Source organism: Macaca fascicularis, chromosome 5 (genome assembly GCF_037993035.2).
Source record: "Macaca fascicularis isolate 582-1 chromosome 5, T2T-MFA8v1.1".
In the NCBI taxonomy this organism is placed as follows: domain Eukaryota; kingdom Metazoa; phylum Chordata; class Mammalia; order Primates; family Cercopithecidae; genus Macaca; species Macaca fascicularis.
In genome coordinates this window covers 112,076,773-112,100,542 of record NC_088379.1, presented here as the reverse complement: position 1 = coordinate 112,100,542, position 23,770 = coordinate 112,076,773, and the positions used below count along the sequence as shown (strand labels likewise).

At 37.4% G+C, this 23,770-nt stretch overlaps 1 long non-coding RNA gene across 1 annotated transcript in view; it reads right to left on the bottom strand.

Annotated features, from left to right (window-relative positions):
- Nucleotides 1-26: 26 nt before the first annotated feature.
- Nucleotides 27-23,770, bottom strand: part of LOC135970808 (uncharacterized) — a 29,631-nt gene continuing 5,887 nt past the window's right edge. Inside the window, exon 3 of the long non-coding RNA XR_010586656.1 lies at nucleotides 27-193. This is a non-coding gene — a long non-coding RNA (uncharacterized lncRNA). The remainder of the gene's footprint in view (nucleotides 194-23,770) is intronic.

The following is a 23,770-nucleotide window of genomic DNA, read 5'->3' as shown; positions in this document are numbered from 1 at the left end:
AGAGAGAAACAGCCCTAGAGAAATTTGGTATATTTCTTGACCTTACTTTGGCAACTTGGAAAGAAAACTTTGGGGATTTGAAGTTTTGTTCCAGGGAACTTACATGTGCTGAAGCTGATACTTGGGATTCTGAGCCATTCCCTCCAGCAGTTAAATATGTTCAAAGAATCTTGGCTCTCTCATGACACGACAGCTTTAAAAAATAAAGAGAAACAAGATTTTAACTAAATTAAGAAAATATTTACTACTCATTTTTAAGAAAAGGAAGTGTTTTGAAATAATCTTGAAAAACAACTGTACATCAAATTATTTATTTTTTACAAAGAATTCTACACTATTATTCTGTCAGAGAAGTGAGAGTTCTCTTTAACATAAGTAGAAGCATAGCTACTTAGTGTCAAATATCTACAAATACGCTACTAAAAATCAGACTGTCAGAACTCATTAGTTAGGGTCCTACTTCTCCAACATGAAGTTCTATATTTGTTTTCTACCAGTAATACTTTCCTTCCATGCTTCTGTAGCTACGGAAAGAATAAAACATGTACAAGACTAGGACTCTGTCATTAACCTCTAATACATCCTAAAAACACATTATAAATATCTGTCTTTTATTTTGCATGTGCGTAGCAGATCTGAATCCCAAGAGAGTAGAAGGCACATAACAGGGAACACACATGCACAAATCCTCTAAAATATGTTTACAACCACACTATCATTCTACCTTCCTTACTACAACTCTCTTGTACACCTTCAGTCCAAACCCTGGTGTAGTCATAGACGTAATTCCATGTTAAACTTTGTTCCGAAAGCAGATATGGCCACGTTGGCTCCTAACTAGTTGTTCTAGTTACATATACTCCCATGAAATGCTGGTATTCTACCAGCTAAGTGGATCCAAATGCTTCAGAAAGTACTGAATTTTTTTTCAGGTCACAGGCATAGGGGGAGAACTGCTAACAAACAGAACTTTCTCTGTGTTTCACTTTCCTCAGCTGTTTTTTCATATACCTTTGGAACTTAATATTTATCTACTGTGATATTCTCACCATGTTGATCCTTTTAGCAGTTTCTGGAATGGAGCTACATTTTCTTTCATACTTCATCTTTGCACACACTATTCCCTTTGCCTAAAATGTTCTATTCTCCTTTCTTATTTTCCCACCCTCTCTTGTTCTAGCAAAATCCTTCCCATTCTTGAAGTGACAGAATAGATGGTGTTTTACCCCAGCCTCCTTTCTTGACCAGACCCTTCATCACCACAAATATGGTCCAGTTATCTATCTCAGATGTTCATTGGACCAGATGTACCTGTGTATTTCAGCATGATTCTTCTGTAATGTCACTACCTGCTTGCTACGGTTTTCAATAGGTGGCAAGCTCCAAGGTGTTACTGAGGAGTGGTGTCCTCAAGAGCTACTTATATAATGCAGTCACTCAGTCATGTGATACAGTGGTCTTTTAAGAGATGTTTTTTGGACTGGGTGTGTTGGCTCATGCCTGTAATCCCAGCACTTTGGGATGCCAAGGCGGGTGGATAATGAAGTCAGGAGTTCAAGACCAGCCTGACCAACACGGTGAAACTCTGTCTCTACTAAAAATAAAAAAACTAGTCGGGCATGGTGGGACATGCCTGTAATCCCAGCTACTCAGGAAGCTGAGGCAGGAGAATTTCTTGAACCCGGGAGGTGGAGGTTACTGGGAGCCAAGATCGTACCACTGCACTCCAGCCTGGACGACAGAGCTAGATGCCGCCTAAAAAAAAAAAAAAAAAAAAAAAAAAAGATGTTTGCTGAATGACATGAATGAGCACTAAGAGATGACAAAACAACTGAAGAAACTGCAGTTGAATCTTTTTTGAAAAAGTTGGAAAGAATTCATCATTCAACAGCTTTTCCTCCATAGATGCCTTTGATCATGATCTTTATATTGCATACGAATTCTATTATTCTTCTTCTCCTGAGAAAATTGCTCTAAATTTAATTTAAAACACAATTGCCTGGGATTCAACCACAAGAAGAAGTTTTGGAAAACACTAGCCCTGTTCTTTTTTTTTTTTTTTTTTGTCTCCACTATCAACTCTGTCCTGGGCATGCTTCTATCTGACTCTAGCTGCTTTCATAAGCTTCAAATATATAAAAATCAGCAGAAAATATGAGATACTTTTAACTACAGAACTCTGACGTTCTTATAAGTAGCCTTATTCTTATTTTTAGCCTCAACTGCAAACTCTTTAGAAAGAACAAGCTACACAGGGTGAAACTAAGAACTGGAGTCATACCAGATCATCGTCACAGTTGTGGATCATGCCATCTTCACTTCTCTATTCCTCCAAGGAAGAAATTTCAAATCACTCTTTACATATTGAGGACCCAAGTGGCAATATATTTTAAATCAAGGTATCAGTGTGTGTTACTGTTGTTTGTTCCATTAGGGAAGAAACTATTTAAAGTTTAAATTTTCTTTGTAAACCTGGAGAATTCTCCTTAAACATTTGGAAAGGGGCTTTTATTAAAGTGCCCCTTTTGCTGACATTAATAATACTACCAATATCACTCATTTTACACATGTAAGAACTCTGACCTGGGACCAAGATGACTATTAAAATGCTTGAGAAGGTTTAGGAACATATTTCAGGAATGAGAATGAGACTGTTGGTCGTAGTGCTGGTAATGGTGTCAGTGGTGGTGATGAAAATGGTGATTGAGGTTACAGTAGTGACAATGATGTTGGTTAGTAGTGGCGGCAGTGTTAGTGGTTGTTGCTGGCTGTAATGGCAATGTGGTAGTACTAATGACTGTGGTGATGGTGGTGGTAGTGGCAATAGTAAGGGAGGTGATGTAAAAATGATGGTAGCGGTGGACTGATGACAGTGGCGGTAACGGTGGCAACATATTAGTGGTTGTTTGGGGCGATGATAATGGCAATAGTGGTGGTGATTATGGTAACATTGTTGGTAGTGGTGGTGATGGTGGTTATTGTGGCAATTATGATAGTGGCAGGGTGGCAGTAGTGGTAATAGCAAAGGCAGTTATGGCATTTGTGGTTGCTTTTTGTGGTGGTGGAACTGGTAGTGATGTTCTTTTGTGTACTATTTTAGAGACTTGACATAAGACTAAGGAGGGTGGCTTCTGAGCAAGACTTTGACAACTCTCTATGGATATCCAAGAGAAATTTAAAAATCAATGAATCATAACAAAATTCTTCCATTTATAACTTATATAATATGGTGCTTCAGGTCCTTGAGAAACATTTCTCCCTGAATACCATGTGGCATCTGTCCCTCTCCCCTAAGCTTCCGATCACACATATCACACTTTCATTCACATTATTTGTATATAAATAAAACAAACCAATTACCATTTCATCTTAGAAACCTCCCTGATACCACTCTCACCATGGTTCACCAAGCATTTAGCACAGTTGTAAACTATTTATTCATCTATCTCTCCAATAAATACAAAAGATTCTTGATGTCTGGTAAAAACTCTTTTCATTTGTACTCCCAACATCTACCATAGTATGTAAATAAATGTTTTTTGAATACCTGCATGAAAGAAAGCATCTCCATATAAGATGATGGGCTTAAGAGAAAAAGGCATATATTTTTTATCGTTGTAGTTTTCTCTGTTTATCTCCCAGTGCTTCCTACATAGTGGGTATGTAGTAATAGTCAAGGTCAAATAAATACAAAAATAGTTTTAATATTCATTTGATTCCCAAAATACTGCCAAAATAGATAGAGATATTAATACCCCAGGGTCCCTTCCATGCCTGAAATTCAATGGCAATATGATGCTGATAAGAGATAATTTATATGGGAGAAGGAATATGACATTGAAGAATGTGTTTCTTCAGTCACACGTTATTTCAGGAGCAAAGCCCAGACTGAGTCCAGGCCTTGTTATTCCCTTTCTAGTGCTTCCTTCACAAAAGCATATTACCTTATATCTCACTTCTTTCTCTTCTTATGGGTCTTTTTTATGCAGTATTAAGTACTTAAATAGAACAATTCTCCTATAGTAAAATAAAAATTTAATAGTCGTTAAACTATTTCTGTTTTTAGAACCCAACTCCTCTCTAATTAAAGTAGAAGCAGTCACCTTGAAAAATAACACCTGCAAAGATATAGAAAGAAATGATTTGGTCCAGATGGTAACATTTGGCAGTTGCCAACACATTCACATGGCCAAAGCTTTACACCAAATCAATTCCATCACACCTTTGCTTGGAGATAGGCTGAAAACAAAAGTATGGTCAATTCCCAGGGTCATTCTAGTTTCTTTGATGTAGATTCTCACCCATTAGGGATATAGTAATGGGACCAGAGATCAAAACAACTGGTCTTTATTATCCTTTGATTGTTCCCTCTGACAGTGCTTGCTGAAAGAAAAGGAGGTGAATGATTTTCAACTTGGGCTCAGTTCTCCTGAGAAGCTTGTGGTTTCATGAGTTTGAAAACAGTGCAATCATCCCCAAGACTACTTTGTCCAACAGTGTTCTTAGGATCCCTTGGTCCCAAAGCAACGCTCTAAAAGCCATTCCTTCCAGGAGAGCTAGTTCAACCAGCAGCCAAGAGTCAACCTTGATAAATACAATTTTAATATGTGCAAGAAAATGAGGAAATTGCAGGCTCTTGGTTTTTGTGATTTTTGTCATACCGAGTTCCCCACAGAGAACTTAAGAAGAGCCAATAATGTATTGTCCTTTCCATCAGAGTCCTGCAGAAAGTGCATGTTGAAGACACATTTTCCTGTCAGGTACTACTGTGGATCAAATGTATCCACCAGTTGGAGAAAAAAGTGAAATTTATTTGAAAACAAAGAGAAGAGTCTGTAGCAACACTGGCAGAGGACAAGGTTTATAAACTGGCCCAAGGTACTCCAAATCTATCATGAGGGAAACATCTGACAGAGAAAAATGTGTGCTGGCAATTTGTTTGATTGTAATTTCAATGAAAAATTGAAACCATACTTCCATGGGATTAGGCTTCCCTCATTCACCAGAAGGAGGTTTCTGTTAACAAATATGGACCATGTTAGCATCCCCCACACTTCTACTTTCAGGCTGCTTGCCCATAAGTATACATGGTGAGTTTTAGATGCCTTGAGATGATAGAAACCTCCTCAATGTAGCCAGAGGTGCTAGAGTTGTTTTCAATATGTTAAGGACTGATGTGTTTGCAATGGTGGCAAAATGTAGACATATGCCTTGCAGATGCAATATTAATTAGAGGAATAACTAAATCCAAAGGGTTTTCCTTCCTGAGAGATAATAAGTCTCTCTTGATGGTATAAAAAAGAGGCCCATATCTTGCCTATTATAGAATGCTGAATGGAGGGAAGATACTTCAATTTATTTTCCCCAAGAAGTATGTATCTTTATTTTTGTCATACACAAGAGAATAATATAAGGGAAATGGTCATGTTCATGTTTTTCAAAAGAATAAATTCTTTGGTAAGGAAAGGCAATGCACTTGACCCCAAGGGGTACTTCACAGTGTGGATTTGCAAAGAATACCAGAACTGTTTACAGTGTGTAAATATCCCAAGAAGTCAGTCAAAGCAGTGGTAATTAATGTGTTTGAAGATTAATGAGCTAAAGACTAGTATATGGAGAATACAGCTGACGATTTAGCAAATGTAAAAGCTGGAAAAGGAATTGTTTTGTGTGTGCTTTTATTTATTCATTTTTATCAAGACTACTGCCTGTCCTGCATTACAGTCCCTATTTGCCTCTTTCACAGGGCTCTGACCATCCACAAAAAAGCACAGATATGAACCTCTCGTGACTAGGTGTTTCATAGAAAAATCCATCCTTGGGACAGAGAAATGATTCTGTACTGCAATGAAGTTATTTTACTGTATAAAGAATTGAATTATTTGGGAGTATTTGCAAGAAGAAACACACAGCTGGCGGGGGAACGAGAATTCATCTGAAGGTTAATCCCTTATGAAAGGGCCTCAGCCAACAAACCTTCTGTAGAGTGTGATGAAATACACTTTCCCTAGGTAGCTCCAATTATGTAGGAAAATATCTAATGTCACCCTTCCATGTCTACATTTTATGTAAGTTCCCAGAGAGCAGGAGTCACATGTCCTTTAATCATTGACTTTATTATCTGGCATACAATTGATGCTCAGTTAATAGAATCAAATAAAATACCCTTTATATAAACTCTGCTTTGTACAATTAAAAGAAACCATGTAAATTCAGAATCCTAGAGTCTTTTTAATACAAAAATCAATGGCTTGCTACAATCAAAGAAAACATAGGTAAGTTTTTAGATATTACATTAAGACAAACTCCAGCTCCACCAATGCCAGTCCAAGCCTGATTTGCCTTTTAGTATTGCTTCAATGGGTAGCTAACGGCTTGAAATTATCACTTTATTTTCAAAGAGGCTAAATTATTATAAGTGTGGACAAGAAGAAGATTCACTTCAATGATTCCAACAGCTGTCTGTCTGTATAACATCTTGTCAGGTCATAGATGAAACAAGAAGTAATTCTTCACAAATCTCTGAATGTATTGAGGTAAAAGTCATGCAGGGTACAAAACTCCCACGTATTACTGGCTATCTCATTTTATTTTGTTTAGAAACTGTTCCTTAAATAATAATGAGCTGTTCATCCATGTCTTTCTTGGTCTCCAAAGGCAGGGCACAAGCCTTGGGAGGAGGAATGATATTATAGTTTATATTATAAATGACCTATGGGAGAATTTTATTCCTCTGTGAATAACAACTACAATTCTACTAGGTCATGATCTTGCCTATAGGCAAACATCAAATGATTGAAAACCTAATTACCTTGGACAGTGGAAACTGAGAGAAAAGGATTGTTATACAAAATTTCCGTCTTTTCAATGTATGAGGCAAACTGAAGAACTGGAAATAACCAGAATCACGGAGAATAGGTGGTCTCAAAGGGTAAGCACTGGACCTGCAGCATAAACATCACCACTACCATCATCAGGAAACTGACTCAAAATGCAAATTCTTGGGGCTTCTCCAGATCTATTGAATGAGAAACTCCAGAGATGGAGCCAAGCAACCTATATTTTATAAAGGCCCCCAGGTGATTCTGAAACTTGCTATAAAATTTGAGAACCACTGCTGTACACCAAGGACAATTCAGAGAACAAGTAACTGGGAAAGAAAGATGCTTGCCAGATGGAGAAGATTTGAGAAAATGGCAATAGCAAAAAGATGGAACAGTATAGTTGTAAACAGTGGATTGACTAATATAATCATTTTAAATTGTGATTTTTAAACATGTACCCAACCTTATCTGTCAAACAATGCTTTTATTACATTCAGTACTTTTTGAACTACTTTAATATTGAGTAAGGTCTAAAGTTTTAGAATTATATGAAAACATGATATTTTACTTCTTTGGGAACCATATTTAATTAAATTTCAACTGTTAGAAACAAGTTAAAGATCAAGAACCTAAAGAACAGATTTAGGGATACTTAACAAAAATATTTTAATAAATTCTAGAGCTTAGTAATCAAAATCTCTCTCCACAAGTGAATTGTTCTAAATTACAACAAAAAGTTTAAGTTAGTTAAATAGAATTATTGGGCAATAAGATGGTTGACACAAATAAGATGTACCATCTTTTCAATTACTATCATTTGGGTGCTTTAAAAGCAATCTGATTAAATGGCAAAGATACATTACTTTCAAGTTTATATTTTGATCTCAGGCTACAAGTTTATAAATACAATTTTTATAGAAACATGTATTTCCAGGCCTATAAAATTTGATAAATAGGTCTTTTCCTTCTAAAGTGAACCCAAAAAAGCTCAAGAATGTTGCTTAGAGATTAACCACGTAAGAGACAATATGCTAAAGTGTATTTTAAAATGATTTCGATGTCTTAAACGCTTGAATTAAATATAAGTCCGAGCCTGTTCCTTCCTAGCTGTGTGTCTTGAGATCAGTCTCTTAATCTTTCTGAGACACATTTCTTACTTTTAATCTGCATGTAATCATAACCTTTCTCAAAAGGTTATGTGTATATCTTTCTCAAAAGGTTATGTGTATATTTTGTGTACTAGATGAACAAAAGGTACGGCTTTAAAAATCTAGAACATTAATATGCTTTAAGACATGTTCTTTTAGGATCATTTAATATAAGAACTACATAGTACCAAAATATTACAACATTTCCTGAAGAATCTTTAATTTTTTATCAGTAAATTAAAATTGTCATGCTCTGTTTAATACAGTGGCTAACTTAGTTTCTTCTGAACTACCTTAATAAATATATTTTACATAGTAAAAAGTTTAATGGGATGGAATTTTCATTCATAAAGAGTAATCAAAAATGACCCTGGTAAGCATTATTTTGGCTTGTGCTAATACAGTGAGCAATTATAAAGGGAAATCCTTGGCCTTCTAAGTTCACTTAGGAATTTATAACCCAAAATAGAGATACTCAAAGAACTGTTTTGCAAAGTCTCTGTCCTTCCAATACATCAAAGGGCCAGGGTGATGTAGCCTCTGGGAAAAGGAGACATTTGGGAAGCTGTAAACAGAACAGCAGCCTAAATGTTGAGGTGACTTGGAACCATAGATATATCATTTCACACAGATTTGCCAAACAAGAACAAAGGTCTTAAGACACAAACACAGCTGAGAAATGAGTTGATCTGATGAACTTTTGCATGAGATTTCTGGTCAGAATAAAATGAGACCTGAGAGATTCATTGAGAATCCTATTAAATCTTTACCACTCTTTAGTCTCCAGAGAATCTATTTATCTGAAAAATGTGACATATAATCTGGTTCATTCAACCTTTCCATGCTAATTCAACTTCCAGGAGGAACACTGCCCCCTGCTTCATTTTACTGGTGACAATATTTGATGAAATGTCCTATTTAAAGGTAATGTGTTGGGGGCAGGTAATTCTCCTGAAATAACCTAATATGTCTATGAAATCCTGGCTTTGTATTCTAGGGCATGGAATTTTACAAGGAAGAGTGATTTTTACTTTGGGAGAAAATCCAAAATAAAGACACTTGGAAAATAGGACTTGCTTTACTCTGCAGGACAAGAGAGGAGCTTCACATTTGCTGAGAGTGTACTTTCTTAAGTAGTGACACATGGTTTGCATCTATTAATCTCTTGAGCACCCTGTATCTTTAGCATTTCATTGTTCAGTGAATTTTTCATTAGTTTTAATTATAAAAGAAAAGCATTCTTCCAAAATGGCACCTTATAAGTTGTGAGTCCTGCATCCTTCACTAAGGTAAGTCATTTTGTGGTTATTTATAACAGGAACCTCCTAAAAAGAATGAGAATGATTTCACACCATTCATTTCATTTAACAAGTATTTATTGTGCATATATTAGGCTAGATGCTGGATAATTTTTAGTTCTTCTAATTCTTACTGCTTATTAAATATTCCCTTTATGTATTGACATTCTTTTGACAACTCATTGGAAATGTTCAAAGACAATCTATTTCTATTTAAAATATGATTGTATATTTATGAGCCCTAAGTGGAAATAGCACAGGGTGAAAAATAGAACATCTGGGTTCTAGTCACAGTTCTGCCACCAAGTTGCTGGTAATTATCTTACACAAGTCCCTTAACCTGTATAGTCCTTGGTGTCCTCCTGAGTGTAGTAAGCAGTTAGACTAGAAAACCATGAAGGTCCTCTTGGTTCTGTGGGCTCCTCATAGAACAGGTCATGATGTATCCTGAAATCTCTTTCTCCAAGGGCAATTATGCTTCTGACAATTCCAAGCAGTATTTTCATTTCAGCACTTGCTAACTGAGAGGAGGCATGGATCACTGGGGATGGACTACATAGCCATAGACTCAGAAATTATTTTCATCATAAACTGTGACAACTACTTCCTATGTGTTCAGTGTCAACTCCATTTCTCACCTGAAGGGTGACTATTCCGTGGTCTGTCAGCTGCATACAGTCTGGTTGAACCTCTGATGGCTAGACCCAGCTGTCGACCATGAAGCCAGTTAGAAAATACTTGGATCCTGGACATTGACTTTGGGGCTTTCTGATCCAGAGGGAGGCATCAAATGTTATGTGGATCCAGCACTAAAGCCCTTCCCAGCATAGTCAGGTTCCCACTGTAATTGTGATGCTATAAACTGAATAGTAGCTGTCTTGGTGCTGTGTATCTCAATGTAAAAGTTTAGATTAGTCAGAATAATCCAGGGGGAGCAAACTTTTGAGGCCCTCCCAAATGTAGAGCTCACAGCTGCCCCCATCCCCACCCCCACCCAGGTTGCACACAGCTGCTAGCAGCCTGCCTAACCTGCTCTGAACCACCCTGATATATACTTGAGTCAGCTGCTTTTGGATTTGTGGGGCCAGAGGGAAATGGAGAAGGTGACAGAAGAGGGAAATGGGGATTTTCATGTCTTGTGTCCTTAAGGGGTTATCATATGGATAAGTTTGAGGGTTCTTTCAGTGCATTGTACAGACTCACTGTGTTTTTCAGGATGAGAGAAATGATACTCAGTATGTTTAACAATAATGCCTCCAACATTACTGAAATAAGGTCTATTACTTGGTTAGATCCCTGGATAGTTGAGTCAATCAGTCAGTCCCCTCCTCACCTTTCACAATTCCCTCCTAAGCCCTACATCCTGGGTCCCCACTTGCCAGGCCTACATCCCTCAGCCTCTCCCTCCCCAAACCCCTGATCTCTCATCTCCCTTCTGACTCACAGTGCCTCTGTCTCTCCCCGGGTCTGTATATACTTCTGTTTGTGCCTCTATCTATGGCTCCGTGTGTGTCTAAGTATCTTTCTATCTGCCTTTCTCTGTCTGTCTCTTTCTGACTTTCAATTTCTCTTGTTCTGAAACTGTGTGTTTCCCTTTCTGTGACTCTATTTCTCCCTCCTTGCCTCTTCCCCAACCCACACCTGATCAAGTGAAAAAAAAAAACAAATGTAATATTTCTTTTTCTTTTTTCGAGACAGGGTCTTGCTCTGTTGCCCAGACTGGAGTGCAGTGGCATGATCATGGCTCACTGCATCCTCAACCTCTTGGGCTCAAGCTACCCTGCCACCTCAGCCTCCTGAGGCTGAAGCACGCACCACCATGCAGTTAATTTTTTTTTAATTTTACTGTTTGTAGAGATGGGATATCACTATGTTGTCCAGGCTAACCTTGAACTCATGGCCTCAAGCAATCCTCTCACCTCAGCAAAACACATAGACTGTCGATACTATTAATATCAGCAATTCTGCTCTCAAAAGTTACAATGTCAACACAAACATATACTGAAAAAGAAAAAAGAATAAGATAGAATCACTTTCTCCTAGGTGTGATCCCAAATTAGGCCACAGTCCCTGGGAACCCCCAAGACAACACTCAGCCTCGTGAATGTTGGTAGTAGGAATACCTGCAGTCCACTCACCTCCCAGGGCCCTCACTATCCAGGGGCCGGGGCTCACCTCTGCTCTGGAACCCTTCCAGTGAGTATTTTCACTAAGATAAAAAATATTTTCATGGAAATGGCACAAAGTTTGAAATCAAAAGACCTACATTCGTAATCCTTGCTCTGCCTCTGACTATGAGGCATTGAGGTGGTCACGTAATTTTTCTACTTCTCTTTATGTATGAAATAACGACAACATTCACCTGCTTTATGAGATTTTTGAGGTCTTTGGGACAGTGAAATGAGGTAATGTGTAACATAAGGATTTCTGCTCCTTGTTTGTGTTTGCTTTGGTTTAGCTTTTTTTGTTTATTAATTCTGAGGTGCAGTTGTTTTCAACTGGGACAATTTTATGTCCCAAGGGATGTTTGGTAATGTCTGGAGACAATTTTGGTGGTTACAACTGAAGGGGTGTTACTGGAATCCACTGGGTAGAATCCAGGGATGCTGCTAAACATCCCACAATGCACAGGACAGTCCCACAACAGAGAATTATTTGTTCCAAAATAACGTCAGTGGTGCAGAGGTTGAGAAACCCTGGCTTAGAATGAAGTACTTTAAAAAATAATCTTGTTTATCTTAATATTGTGTCATCATTTAATACTCATTATTTTATTTTTTAACTTGTCTCTTTCTATAAATATATTTTCATACTTTGTTTTCTTGGCATGTCTAGGAGGACACTTGATGGCCTATTCAAGGGAAGTTGGCCACATTTTACCCTTTGGTCATCCAGCCCCTCTCAGTCATTCCTTTGATAAACTCTTAGACAATAAAGGTAACATACTATACTAAGTTATACAAAGATTCACAAACCCAAATTCTTCTTCATGATACAGCAATTACAGAACCAGTAGCAATATGACTAAATGTATCCATTTGAACATTTGAAAAATGATTATCTAATATGAACAAGGCACTTGCTGTGCTAAGCTCTAAGGAGACAGATTTAAAATAAATTCAGATACGATCTCTGCCACCAAGAATGTACAGTCAAATAAAGGAGAGAGAAAGCAAACAAAAAAACACACAAATAAATATGTAATTGCAAACTGTAAGTATAATAAATGAAGAAAATAGATTTTAAGACTGAAAATAACTAAAAGAAGCCCATTTAAAAAGGTGAAAAAGGAGTGAGAGATGTCACAGAAGCCTTCTGTGCTTGACAGCTGAGCTATAACCTGCGAAAGGTATAGAAGTTAGCCAAAATGGAACCTTTCCAGAAGACAAAATAGCATGTGGCAGAGTACTAAGGTTGGAACAGGCTTGAACCATTTAAATAGTTGAGATTTTTTAATATCTTTGCTTCCTTGTCTTGAATCATCCGAATTATTTGTGAAAACTGTTTGCTAACTGCATATGGCTACATTTCTCATTCTTCAGACAGTCTCACAAATTGATATGGTTTTGTTCATTGTTTTTCTTTTTTGGAAAAATATGTAATCAAAACAAGCACACTAATGAATGTGATACAATTATGAGTTTAAAAAAGAAACAAAATAAGAGGAGTTAGAGATTTTAAAATTGTCTGCCTAGAAGAGATGTCCAAGTTCCATATTTTACAGTTAAAAAAAAAAAAAGGGACTTGCATGAACATCACTTTGTAGATGTAATCAAGTTAAGATTAGATCACGTTCAATTAGAGTGGACCCTAATCCCTTATGATTGGTGTCCTCATAAGAACAGGAGAAGAGACTGTGAGACAAGGAAAACATCACATGATGATGGAGGCAGAGAATGGAGTTATGCATCTACAAGCCAAAGAATGCCAAGGATTGCTGGCAACACCAGAAGCTGAAAGAATGGCATGGAAATAATTTTCTCTGAAGGCTTATGAAGTCTTTAGTCTCCACAGAGAGCTTGCTCTGTGGATACCTTAATTTTGTACTTCTGGCCTACAGAACTGTGAAAGAATGAATTTCTTTTGTTTAAAACCATCTGAAAACCATCTAAAAATACACACACACACAAAAATTAGCCAGGCATGGTGGCACGCGCCTGTAATCCCAGCTACTCTGGAGGCTGAGGCAGAGAATCGCTTGAACCTGGGAGGCAGAGGTTGCAGTGAGCTGAGATCGCGCCACTGCACTCCAGCCTGGGCAACAGCGTGAGACCCCGTCTCAAAAATAAAAAAAGAAGCAAGCAAACAAAGAGCAACAACAATAGAAATGTATTATCTACAGTCCTGTAGACCAGATGTCCAAAATGAGTCTGACAGGGTTAAGACCAAGGTGTTGGCAGGGCCAAATACCCTCTGGAGGCTGTAGGATATAATTCCATTCCTTGTCTTTTCTTGTCTAGAACTGCACTCCTTGCATTTCTTGGCTCATAGTTCCTTACTCCATCTTCAAAGACAGTAGCACAGCGTATTCTCTCTCTGGTTCTGCCCGTCTCAGTTTCTTTCATATAACCTTCTTCTCTTCTGTACCAAATTTCTCTTTGGTTGCCTCAGATAAAAATCATTGTATTGCATTTACATAATCTAGAATAATCTCATCTTGTAATTCTTAATCACATCTGCAAAGTCTTTATTTTATTTTATTACTATTATTTGCATTATAAGGTAGCATTCAGAATTTCCAGAGATTAGAACTTGGGTATTTGTAGGAACCATTATGCAGCCTAGCTCACTCCCCTGTTTCTCATATAGCGAATTGAAGGAATAATGATCTTTGTTTTGTGTTGTTTTATACATCATTCTGTTTCTACCTTTGTAAGAGAGTGTTTTTTCACTTATCTTTCTGGAACAGCCATGTTAAGCTGCCTAGAATTATACCCTGGGCCTTGAGACTTGGCTTTGTTAGTGCACAAATGTGTACAAGGGAGCATGACAGGTAGAGGCAAAAGTTTTGTCTGTTGACCAAGACTACCCAGTGTCCAGCTGCCCTAGAAGAAAAAAGCCACTAGCACAGATATTCCATAATCTACTCCTATTTTTCCACATACTTACCTTTTACTCTTAGGAATGATTTATTCATAATGTTGTAAATTTGTTCTTTAATCAGTATAATCTTCTTTAAGAGAAGACCTTCTAACTTGGTTGAATTAAAATTCTATTCAGACTCAGGTTTGTGTACCCCAATTTTTGTGTTCAAAATTAGAGGGTTTACGTTGCTAGGGCACTGCAACTCTAAGCCTTATGATAAAAGGTTATGAAATATGGAGCTTGTAGTACAATTTTAAATATAATTTAAAGAAATAAGAATGTAAGAGTAACTGCAAATCTCACCTCAATCACACGAGAAAAGAAATTGATCTATGTTTCCTTTTACATGCAATAGAGTTTGTACTATATATCAGTTTAAAAATAATTAAAATGAAGTATCTTGTAAACCAAACTAAAAGATAGAATAGGAAATATCTGCACTAAAGTATTAAAAAATAGAAAGATGAAAACTACAGAAGAGAACACAAAGAGATATACAGACATTTTTAAAAGAGTAATATATATTTAACAGGCGATCCAAGAAGAGAGAATGGGACAGAATTAATTATTTGAAAGATAGTTGTTACAAGTTATCCAAAACCAATAAATGAATTTTAAAATGGCTATGATACACAAACACAACTGTCTCTTTGAGCTTCTGTAACAACAACAACAACAAAATGACATAGACTGAGTGGCTTATACATTTGTTTCTCATAGTTCTAGAGGCTGGGTCCAAGATCCAAGCTCAAGCAGATCTTGTGTCTGTTGAGGGCCTGCTTCCTAGTTCTTAGATAGCTGTCTGTTGCCTGTGCCCTCATGGTGGAAGGTGCAAAGTAGCTCTCTAAGGCCCCTTCTTATAAGGGCACTAATCCCATTCATGGTCCTCCACCCTCATAATCTAATCAGTTTTCAAAGTCCCACCTCTAAATACCATCACACTGGGGATTAGGTTTTAATATATAAATTTATTTCTTTATTGGGATAGAGTCTGGCTCTGTCACCCAGGCTAGAGTGTAGTGGCTCAGTCTCAGTTCACTGTAGGCTCTGCCTCTTGGGTTCAAGGGATTCTCCTGCCTCAGCCTCCCAAGTAGCTGGGATAACAGGTATGCACCACCACGCCAAGCTAATTTTTGTGTTTTTAGTAGACATGGGGTTTCGCCATGTTGGCCAGGCTGGCCTCAAACTCCTTGCCTCATGTGATCCACCACCTCAGCCTCCCAAAGTGCTAGAATTACAGGCATAAGGCACAGTAATAATATATGCATTTAAAGGAGTGTAAACAGTCTGTAGCAAGAATAAGCATACACATATAAAACCACATCTAGGTTCATTTTGGAAAAAAATCTAAAAACCAAGGACAAATAAAAATCTTCAAAGTAGACAGAAAAAAAAAAATGCATATCAACTTACATCTCCTTTCAGTCCCCAGGTACCAGTGTCAACCTGCACCCATGCCAACAGCCCTTCCCACAGTAAAATGACGATATGTCCTTTTGGGGATCAACTTAGGAAATGACTACCATATACACTTGTCTTGATGTATAGGATTCTTCCTACTGGAGATGAGACCTCTCTTTAGTCCGAATATTCAGGTATGAAAACTGACTGAGGTAGAAAAAAAAAAAGTAAGGGTGATTTTTTATTCTACCTATTCTATTAACTTACTCTACTAACTATCTTCATAGTATTCTGTGGATCAAGTCCCCTGGCTGTTATCCTGATCTGGCCACTTTTTATAGTTGCTGTCTACACATTGCTTCTGGCAGTTAAAAGCTGCCACATGGCTTCTCTAATTTCAGCACTCAGATATCATTCCACTGGTATCTGAGAGCCCAGTCCTACAACAGCATCTCCTGCCATCAGCCTTGACTGACAGAGGACAGTCATCACCTCACTAGCACAATCCTTACCACTTTGGCATATGAGTGTCCTCTATGCTCTCTCACAGAATTAGAGAGGCTGATGGGTTTTGTAGCTTTAGGTAGTATATCCACTCCAAAATGTTCGTTCTCCTGAGTCCTCTGATCTTTTCTTCCATCTACCATGGAACTCTGGCATTTCTGTTTCACTCAGTGTGGGCAATCATTTTTATCCAAGCTTCCAAGTCCTATTCTGGTTGTTAGCACCATCTCCTGGAATCCTTGCCAGGGTGATAACTATTTCATTATGTGACAGTGTTCCATATCAAACTCTTCCTTTCTGGACCTTAGATATCATACCCTTTGATCCAACACCATCAGAAGCTAGTACCGTATACCTAATATATGTGATATGTTTAGTATATCTATTATCGTGTATCTAGTACCACTCTTCCTTGCTCTGCCAGTACATATTGGCTGGTTCTGCAGCTCCTTCAGTGTGTAATCTTTTTCTTTATTCATTAGGCCCAGCACAACCTTATCAACCCTAGCATATCAGTTGTGACTTAATCCTGGTTAAATCTAGGAGGTAAAGTGAAGTTAAATCCTATAGGAGTCTGATCATTACTTTAACAATCAGAGTCATTACCCCTACCAAGACAGTGACTCCCCTTTTTGCCTGCTAATACAGGGCTCTTTTATCCTGGATACAAGGAATCCGAAGTACTCTAGTGGCACTCATGACTTAGAATTCAATGAGATTTGTTCTGTGTCCTGTGATAAGGGTTCAAATCTTTTAAGAACTAGAGCCACCAACCCAGAGTTGCAGGAATAGAAAGCATAAAGTACCCCAGTGGCCATTGGAAGTGATGGCTGGAAGGACCACCCCTGCTTTCATTGCTTTGGCTCCTAGATTTATTTATTCTTTTGGGGAAAAGAGCCATATAAATGTCTCTAATTTTATGCATATGCTGAGGAACCTCAATGCGGACACTTCAACTGTACCTTTGGTAAGCCATTTCACTGCTCTATGAGGCTTGCTGTTTCCACAATCTGTAGATTATGAAATGACCATAATCGATAGTCATGGACCCATTTCTGTGCCCCCTGTAACATGAAATGAGTCTTCTGGTCTGTTGTGATGTTGCATCGGATTCCTGTGACCAGGAAATCTGGCTGATGTCAGGAAACAGCAAGGGGTGTTGCCTTATTAATTAGGCATTCCACAGGGCCTTGGATAGTGGTGCTGGGTAAGGCTCTGCAAGCAGAAAAGGGAAACCATATCCAGAATAGATACCTATCTCAGTGAAGATTAACCACTAACTCTTCCTAGACAGAGACGACCCAATGTATTTGACTTGCTAAAAAGTGGCTTTTTGGTCTTCTCTAGGAACAGAGCTACACTGGACACTCCCTTTTAGATTCTGTTGCTGGTAGGTTATATACTCAGAGGCAGGAATAACCCGCTCAGACTTTACTGGGTGTCACAGTTGGATCCATATACCGCTTCCATCTCTGCCACTATGGCAACTCGGTATCCTTCATGCAAGTTCCTGGGTGACTGGTGATAAAGACTGACTAATATCAACAGGCTGTTATTTTGTCTATTGGTTGTGTAATGTTTCTTTGGGGCAAATGGTCTCTGGTGGGCAATAACTTGTGATAGAAAAATCTTCACACTTCCTGTCCATACTCATAGATATACCTGCATGTCTCTCCAAAACTCTAATATTTCAATATTTGAAACTCAAATATTTCCAATATTTCAATCACTTTCCTTCTAGGTCCTTGGCCTGCTGGCCAGGTCATTAGCCGAGGCCCTCGGAACACTTCTCCTTGCACACAAAGTGAATGACCCAGTGAATGACTGTGAACCACTCACAGTCCCACACATCAGGAAGACTTTCTTCCTCCACTATCTTTCAAGACATCCCAGTGAATGTGGCTATAATTCAGCCACCATTCACCGTCACCTGGCACCATATATTCAGCTGACTTGCCCACTAACCAAGCTCAGACTTTTTCCTTCTTCTTCAGTTAGTCATTGAGAATCTTCTAAATGATCATGGATATGATCTGGGGCAGGGTGCTGGAGCAACTATAATGTTATCACTGGGGACCAGACTACCTGCTCATGCAGCTTGTTTGTGACCTCTGATCCTACTTGCAGTTGATCTCACATGTACCATTTTCATCTTGCAACAGACTGCTGCTAGACCCACCCAACTCACTTTAGAGATCTGACATCACTCAGCTCATAATAGATAGTTTTGGACACAAGGTCATTTGGCACCTCATGGTCAAGCATTCAAACTCTACCAGAGCCACGCAGCATGCAAAGAGCTGTTTCTCAAAAGGCTTGTAATTTTCTTTTGTAGATGGCATGGTTTTGCTCTAAAATCCAAGCTACCCACACTGTGATTCTCCAAATGAGGCTTGTCATAAATTCCACACTGTCACTTTTCCCAACATTACACTTCCAACATTAGAGAGGCCAGGAGATCAAATGGCTCAGGCAACAGGACTGCCTGGATCATATCCTTAACTGCTGCAGATTTCTATACTTCCCCAGGTAGCCTTCTATGTCACCTCATGTGTGTCCCAAACAACATTTTTCTGTGTGAAATGTACTGCTTCCAGAAAGCAAAGAGATCCACCAAACACTTTATGCTCTTCTTGTGGCGGTAGATGGAAGATGCAACAATTTGTCTTTTACTTTGAAGAGAATACTGTTATACTCCTGACAATTGGACACCTAAAATATTCACTGAAGTGTCAGGTTCCTATAATTTAAATTTACCGTTTGAAAGACATGTCTCTTTCCAACACTTCTAATATACTAACCACCTCTTGCCTGTCCTCTCAAATTAGCATAATATCATCAGTGTAATAAATCATTGTGATATTATGTGAGATATCAGGGTGACTCAACCTCTTTGGCATATTTCATGACAGTTTTTTAAGGAAAAATGGTAAATAATTGGTCAATTTAACATAAATGCAAACTCTTCTTATCCTCTTTTCCAACTGAAATGGAAAAGAATGCATGTGCCAAATCAATTGCCATATACCATGTACTCGAAGGCTTACTAGTCATCTCTAGTAACATATGCCACATCAGGCAAAGCAGGTGCAGTCTGGGCTACTACTAGGATGAGTTTGCAAAATCTACAGGGAGAAATGGAAAAGATCTTAGTGTTTTTATATGCTTGTGGAAAAGTGAGAAATTAAAGATACAGAATGGAGAGGGTCAAGAGGCTGAAATGTATTCATTCATCCAGTACATGGTGGTCATTGCTGTGGAGAAAAATAAAGGAGGTAAGTGTAATAGTAACTGCCAAGGAAGAAGACTACTATTTGACATAATGTTATCAATAAGGAAACTCACAAATAAAAGAACATTTGAGCAGAAATGTGAAGGGAATGGAAAAATAAACCTATGGATATCTGTAGAAAAAGCATAGCTGATACTGCAATTGGTTTAGTGTGCTTGAGGAAAGAGGCCAATGTGATTAGAGCAGAAAAAGTGAGGAATAGAATGGGAGGAGATGAGGTAAAGATGGAGAACACGGGGGACAGAAGGAAGGGAAATAAGCGCAGGGATTTGAAAATAACTGTAAGGTCTATGGATATTTTTCTTGGTAAGGTAAAAGACATTTGAAGATTTTGATCAGAGGAATGTTGTGATCTAATTTACATTTTACCAGAATCTCTGCTATGTTAAAAATATACCACAGGAGAGCAAGAGTGAAAGCAGGGAAACCTGCAGAGGAAGCTGTAGCAAAAATACAAATTTGATACTTAATAAAATTGTTCATCAATATACCTATTAGTTCACTTATACATTTAATCAGTAACCAACTATTTCATGGCTAAACACTGGGCCACAAGAATAGTCCCAGTCTTGAAGATCTGAACCAAAGCAATTGTGAAAAAAAAAAAGTTTTGTTTTGTGGAAGATAGATGTACTCTAGAAGAGTTATTTCTTTAATTATTAAAACTCTGTCACCAATAAATATTAAATGTCAAATTAAAATTTGGGAAGAACTCTATGAATTATTTTGACACAGAATGGTTAAGCTAATATCAATCAACACATAATTTTTGGAGTCAAAATTATTCTTTCTCAGAGATGACTAATTGATGATTTGTGCTTTTTTTAAATAGATGAATTGTGAATTGGATTTTCTTTTGAATCATATTTATCTGGTGGAAATCACTAATGTAGGCATTCTCAAATTGTACTAAATCAGTGTTTTAATAGAAAAAATTATACTTTGTAGCAAACTTACCTAGATAAAAATCATCTTGCATGCATACTCTAACCAATTATATCATGAAACTAAACTGTAATGAGAGTTGGAGTATTTGAAGTGCTCTCACTCTTACCACATACCTTCAGTTTAGCTAATTTAGGAACTTTAATGGTAACCCATAAACAGTCTTTTTATCTACAATATGGTAAAATAATCAGTGTTGTACCAGTAAGTCTGACAATTCAACCAAACATAATTAGATCAAGAAAGAGCATAAACAGAGTCATGTTCATTTTAAGACGTTTCAAAACTCTGGAAATTATTGTGGAAAGTCCAGCTCTTGGAATTTAAAAGGCCAAATGATACCAGGAAGCTAGTCACTAAATGAGCACGATAACTTTGGGGTTTCAAATATTACCAGACAGTGATTACCCAGAGGATGGGGAAATAAGGGGAAAAGTTCCACGTTTGGTAACTTGGTAACTCTAGCAAAATCTTAATGGGATACAAAATTAAATCTGTTGGATGTCACCAATGAAAATATCTAATTATCTATATATCTTAGAGTTGTTTCTCCCGTATTTGGGAATGCATAAGTAATTACCATACTTATTTTCAACTCTACAGACAGAAATTTAAGACTATATAAAGAACACTCATAAAATCTTAATTTTTGGTAATACAGAAATGCTACCAGAAAATAAAAAATTTGGCTTGTTAAAAACATTTTAGAATTATTAGGTTATTTGTATGTTTTTCCATTATACTTTACTATAGAATTATTTTCTTGGTTTTTCATTGACCAGTTTTTAAATTGTTTCTATTACTCCTCAACCTCTATATGTTTTTACAGACTAAAATAAAAAGAGGTTTCTTAATTTTTTCCTTTTGGCATATTTTTTCTAATTAGATTCAAGTGAAGATTAAATATCTAAGGAAAAAAATCAGTGGAAAATACATTTTTTAACAAATATTTATTGAGCTAAGTACCATTCTACTAATAAGACATTGGAATATAGTAGTAAAAATGTTCTGTTGAAACTGTTTTTCTCAATTTCATCAATGACTTCTCTGATGGTTAATTTTATGTGTTAACTTGGCTAGGATTGGTACCCAGTTGTTTGATAAACACCAGTTACTATGAAGGTATTTTCCATGAAGGTATTTTCTGTAAAGGTATTTTTCAGATGTGATTTATATTTAAATCAGTAGATTTTGAGTAAAGCAAATTACTCTTTATCATATGTGCAGAACTCATTAAGTCAGTTGAAAGTTGTAAGAAAAAAGACTGAGATCCTCCAAGAAAAATGGAATTCTGCCTCCAAACTGCTTTTGGACTCAAGACTGCAGCATCAGCTCTGCTGGGTCTTCAGCCTGTCAGCCTGCCCTGCAGATTTCAGACTTGCCAGCCTCCACAATTGTGCCACAATTTCTTAAAAGAAATCTCTTTTTTTTTCTTTCTCTCAGGGGTGTGTGTGTGTTTGTGTGTGTGCGTGCGCATGTATGTGCACATGCATTCTCTCTCTGTATAATATATATATTATATACACACATTCTATTAGTTCTGTTTCTCTACAGAATCTAGAGTATTACATCAATGTGTGTATTATATAACACATATTCTATTAGTTCTGTTTCTCTACAGAATCTAGAGTATTACATCAATGTGTGTATTATATAACACATATTCTATTAGTTCTGTTTCTCTACAGAATCTAGAGTATTACATCAATGTGTGTATTATATAACACATATTCTACTAGTTCTGTTTCTCTACAGAATCTAGAGTATTACATCAATGTGTGTATTATATAACACATATTCTATTAGTTCTGTTTCTCTACAGAATCTAGACTAACACAACCTCCATGATAACAAGTGCAATGGTCAGCTCTCCTCCTCCTCTTTCTCAGCCTTTAAGCAGCATTGAGCAAATTGATTATCCCTCCACTTTGATATACTTTTCTTGCTGCAATTCCCAAGTGTTACTCTCTTGGTTTTCCTCCTACACCACTCACCTCTTCTATTCAAACTTGTTTGTTGATTGTTCTTTTCTAATTTCTTAATGTGTCTTTGGACTATTCCTCGATTCCCTTCTCTTTATCTACATCAGTCATTTGGTGATCTGATCCAGTTTCATAACTATTAGATTGATGCAAAAGCATTGAGGTTTTTGCCATTACTTTCAACGGCAAAAACTGCAATTACCTTTTCACCAACCTAATATAAAGGCCATCTATATGCCAATGACTCCCAAATATGACTTTCTAATCCAAACTGGAACTCTAGACTAATACATACAACCCAGGACTTGAAATTTAGCTCTCCAAAAGATATTCTCAGAATTAACAGGTGCATTATTAAACTCCAGTTTTTCCCCCACTAACCCGCTCCAGCCCTAGCCTTTACCCATTTTACTCCCAACAATCAATCACTCAGAAATTCCTGTTGTTTTTGTCTTCAAAATATGTTAAGAACCTGACTGGGCACAGTGGCTCACGCCTATAATCCCAACACTTTGAGAGTCCAAGGCAGGCGGATCACTGAAGGCCAGGAGTTTGAGAACAGCCTGGCGACATGGTGAAACCCCATTGCTACTAAAAATACAAAAATTAGTTGGATATGGTAGCACATACCTGTAATCTCAGCCACTCAGGAGGCTGAAGCAGGAGAATCACTGGAACCTGCAAGGCAGAGTTTGCAGTGAGCAGAGATCGTGCCACTGCACTCCTGCCTTGGCAACAGAAAAAAAAGAAAAATATATATATATATGTGTGTATATATATACACACACACACATATATACACATATATATATTTACATATATATTTGTATCTGACCATTTCTTACATTTCTTATCACTCTACTGCTATAACCCTGTTCTGAGTCACCATCACTATCTTCTACATTCATTGATAATATTCAAATAATTTTCATTTCTACCTTTGCCTCTGCCACATCTTTTCTAAACACATTTCAAATGTAAGTCAGATTTTGTCACTTCTTTGCTCAGAATTGTTCAATTATTCCTCATTTCAATAAGCTGTGAAAACCAATATCCTTTACAGTGGCCTAGATAAAACATAGGCCATTTTATTCTATATGAATGAGGTGATGCAGCAGTCCTAAAGACACTACATCATTTAGCCCTGTTTCTCTATTAGCTCCCTGGCCTTTCATCTCTCTACTCTCTCCCTCTTATTCTACTGGCCTCGTTGCTATTTCTCCAACACTGTAAGCAAGTTGTAAGTGAGGCTCTTCTTGCCTTGGTTGATGTCTCTGCCTGGAAAGCAGTT